Source organism: Drosophila ananassae, chromosome XR (assembly GCF_017639315.1).
Source record: "Drosophila ananassae strain 14024-0371.13 chromosome XR, ASM1763931v2, whole genome shotgun sequence".
In the NCBI taxonomy this organism is placed as follows: Eukaryota; Metazoa; Arthropoda; class Insecta; order Diptera; family Drosophilidae; genus Drosophila; species Drosophila ananassae.
In genome coordinates, this window is record NC_057932.1 from 15,371,668 (window position 1) to 15,375,616 (window position 3,949).

Consider the following 3,949-nt stretch of genomic DNA (forward strand, 5'->3'; position numbering starts at 1 on the left):
TATCTTGTATAAGAGTTTCTCAGTTAACACCTTTGCACAGTTGGGGAAGTTCTGATCCTCTCAAGCCTTCCCCAACCCCTCCAAGAGAAAACAAAGAGAGACAGCGATGGAGTCAACTCGATCGTGTAGCAATGGAGAGCGGAAGTGGAAAAGAGAGCAGCCATGCCTGGTGAAAAACATAGCATGCATCTCGGCAGAGGAGCAATTAAGCTGGAGAGAGAGAGAGAGCAGGAACTGCCAAAATTGGCAAGGATCCGTTGTTTTTATTTCACTTCAAAGAGAGAGAGTGCAAGCTAGAGATGCCAAAGTTTTTTTTAAATATTAAAATTACAAAAAAAAAATATTATATTTCAGTTTTTGGCATTTAATATTGGAAAGAATAAATAACAGTTTCAATTAAAATAAATATTAAAATTCAAAAATTAGCTTATAGTATTTAACTTTTACTTTCGTTTTTTATTGTCAATAAATAAATTATATTTGATACTATATATAATGTTTAAAATCTGGTTTAAAGGATCGCTCATAAATATATTTTAAAAAATTAATATAATTTTAGTTCAAGAAAGATGAAGAAAGAAAAACAACAACGGTAAATGAAACTCACCGTGAACTGAGCACAAGCGTAAGAAAAGGAAGCGCAAAGTTTGCGGTACTTTACGCTCAATATTTCCCTTCGCACTCATACATGCACGCGAGATCGAGTACCCGACGCGTATTTCCCCATTTTTTTAATGAATTTGCTTTGAAAACTATTAAAAAGTACTTAAATATGTTTATTTTCTTATTTTATATACAGGATACACAATTATTAAACACTTGGACTTTATTTTAAGACGAAAAAATTAGAAAATTCGCACTAAAACAGAAACACTCGCGTAAGTTTAAGGCTCTACACTTGCATTTAATTATTTGAAACATTTACTCACTAATTAAAATTATTTTTAATGAAAATATTAAGCAAAATCTATTAAGAAAAAACCGAAAAATGAAGAAATAACGGACCACGGAAGCGAACGACTTGAACGTACTCGATCTTGTGAACTGGCGGAGAGCGCAAGTGCGAATGAGAGCAGGTGGAGCCAAGGCATGGTCAAAAGCCAGGCGCTTCTTCCACTGTAAGAGAGAGAGTATGGTGGGAGAGGGTGGAGGCTGCACTCCCTAAAGGGAGAAAACTGTTGCCTTCAGGAGAGCCAAAGTTTGAGAGCAACTTTAAGCTGAAAAATACCAATAAATTCCCATTCGAATAAAATGCCCGGCAAATTTGAAGATTATAATCTTTATTGAACAAGTTATGTGATATCCTAATTATTCGGCTTGTGTCCAGGATTGTGTTCTCAGTTTGCGGGATTCAGGTGATGATCTGCCACAAACTGAGGAACAGTGTGATGTCAAACCCAATGGAGACAAGTGCGAATTTTGTGTTCAATTTCCTGATCGACAGTGTCTAGAAGGCGAAATTAATTATTAATTTAATTAACATAATTAGTGATATTTAAACTTACGTAAAGTGTGTACTATTTATTATTTATAATCCGTCAATACCAGCGGTGGACATTCGCGAATGCCCGATATAGGTATCCTCCAGCAATATATATGTATGTGTCTACAGTGTGTTCCAAAGTGTCCTTAAGTGTCCTTAACCCTTATTACGTCCTAAATTGCCGCCATTTTGCTTCTGAAAAAATAGATAATTTTAAAGATAATTTTATGGATAATTTTAGTATAATTTTTAGTATAGTGTAAATCAACAAATCATAGCCTTTTTATTTATTTATGCTTAGTTGATAATCAAAGTTGATACTCCCCACCACTCCCCTCTCATATTAGTTTTTAATTATGCCACATTTAATTGCATTAACTTGCCCACACAGTGTTGTTTACTAGTTTCCTCTGCAAAATACACACTAAAAAAAAAATTAGTGACTGTTGGACGTGGAAATGTTGCAACGAAATAAATAATAACCACAAAAATGCAATTTAATTCAAATCTAATTCGAGCCCATCAACCTCACCAGCTGTCCCCGCGTATAAAATAATCCCTTCCTCCATACTCCCCCCAAAATAACAAAAAATAAAATGGCGATTTTTAATTGAAAGCGCGACTTTTGGGCTTTGGAAGAGAGACTCCCACACACCCACACACACTCCCACACTCACACACTCGCACACACACACAACAGCAGCAGCTGCATAAATTTCATTAGTAAACTTTTAATTAGAAAAATTTTAGCATGAATTTAATTAGTGCAGATATACACACGCACACTAACACACATTGGTGTAGTTTTATACAAAAATTAAATTTAATAAAATGAGAATGGGAGTGGGAATGGGAGGGAAGAGGAGAGGAGGAAATGAAAATGAAATGCAACTGTCCAACACCTAACACCTGACAACTGGCTGACAACACTGGCGGGGATGGAAAAAAGGGTCAGAACTATACTAGTGCTAAAATATACAATTTTGAGTATAATTTGTGGGAGTTTTTCAGCCAGAAATTATTTTAGTTAGTAATAGAATTCAAGATACCTCTTTACTGTTAAAATAAAAATTAAAAATAGAAAAAGAAAACCTCCGCGAGGTTCTAAACCAAAAACCAAAATATTTCATAATTGCCACCCTAAAATACAGGGGCGTGGGAGGTGTGTGTGTGTGTAAAAGGGGGTGTGGCATGGGGGGCGATTGCAGCGTGTAATTATGTCTTGGCAGATTCGGCCAACTAATTGGCCAGGTAACATCCCACGACAACAAGGTGGTGCAGTGCGATGCTGAAAGGATGGTGGTGGTGACAGAAAGGACCAATTATGTGGCTCACACAAATGCAGGATGACACACACACATACACCTGGACAGACAGACAAACAGCTGATCACCGGAAGCCAGGATAAAAGACATAATGCCACTACGCTGCTGAGAAATATTTCTAATTATGATGGCAGTCCCGAGGAGCTTTGGAAATGCCAATCAAAGGATATAGGACACAATAAGCCACCTAATAAGGACTAGGACTTCTTGGAATATATGATAACCGGTACTATAGCTAGGGGTTAACCTTCACTGTTTAATATTCACTTTTCGCCAAAAATATTAAAATAAATACTAGAATTTAGACACTTTTTTCTACAGGACTTCTTGGAGTATATGATACCCGGTACACTAGTTATCTCTATTCACTTTTTTGCCAAAAAATAATAAATATTTAGACTTGAATTTACACTTTAGACACTACGCACCAAAAAAATATTAATAATTTTTACTCACTTTTGTTTTCATTGAAAATTTTGGAGTCTGCTCTACTAAACCGAAATAATAAGTGTGTTGCTCGTTCAAAGCATATTTTGGGACTGACTGATTTCCGAGAAACTCAGCCCTTTTATACTCTTATTTGGAAAATCAAAGCCTACTTTTCCCAAAAAAAAATAAAACACTTGAAGTCAAAGACTTTTTGCTTTTTTCCACCAACTCGATGATAGATTTTTTTTTTTTAAATCATAGTCTGGGGAGAGACCCTGGGGATCTCTGGTGGAGTCACGCTTATCGTGATAATTAAACCGCAATTGGTGTAATTATATGAATGAGGAAGTGCATCGGGCCAGACATACTATATGGTAATTATGTTGCCAATCATAACGTGGGCTTCGTGGGGTTACCCGATCTCCCAAATGCTTATTTTATTATTTTTTTTTTTTTTTTGAGTAATTTATGTTTAGTGGCTGCTGAAATTTATTGTTTTCATTTAACATTTAACAACTGCAAGTCGTTGGCAATTAATCGCCGAGTGATTAATCATTTTCTATGCAAATTATAGAGCCAGACTTGGATCCAACACTCGATCCTCACGCAAACTTTAGCTTTTGGCTTAAAACTTTTGGCCAGAAGTGAGATATTTAATTACAACAGAATCGAGCATCAAGTTGGCTACGAAATAGTACAGGTTGTTCGGCCA

General features: G+C 35.9%; 1 long non-coding RNA gene across 5 annotated transcripts; it reads right to left on the minus strand.

Annotated features, from left to right (window-relative positions):
• Window positions 1-1,263: 1,263 nt before the first annotated feature.
• On the minus strand, window positions 1,264-3,392 carry LOC26514188. 5 transcript variants are annotated; one of them, XR_001408391.2, is made up of 4 exons: window positions 3,237-3,373; window positions 2,996-3,176; window positions 1,506-1,678; window positions 1,264-1,447 (listed from the first exon to the last, which is right to left on the minus strand). It is a non-coding gene; the product is annotated as an uncharacterized LOC26514188 (long non-coding RNA). The 5 variants fall into 5 exon arrangements; XR_006507758.1 differs by having other exon boundaries at window positions 3,056-3,176; window positions 3,237-3,372; XR_001408390.3 differs by lacking the exon at window positions 2,996-3,176 and having other exon boundaries at window positions 3,265-3,392.
• Window positions 3,393-3,949: the final 557 nt, after the last annotated feature.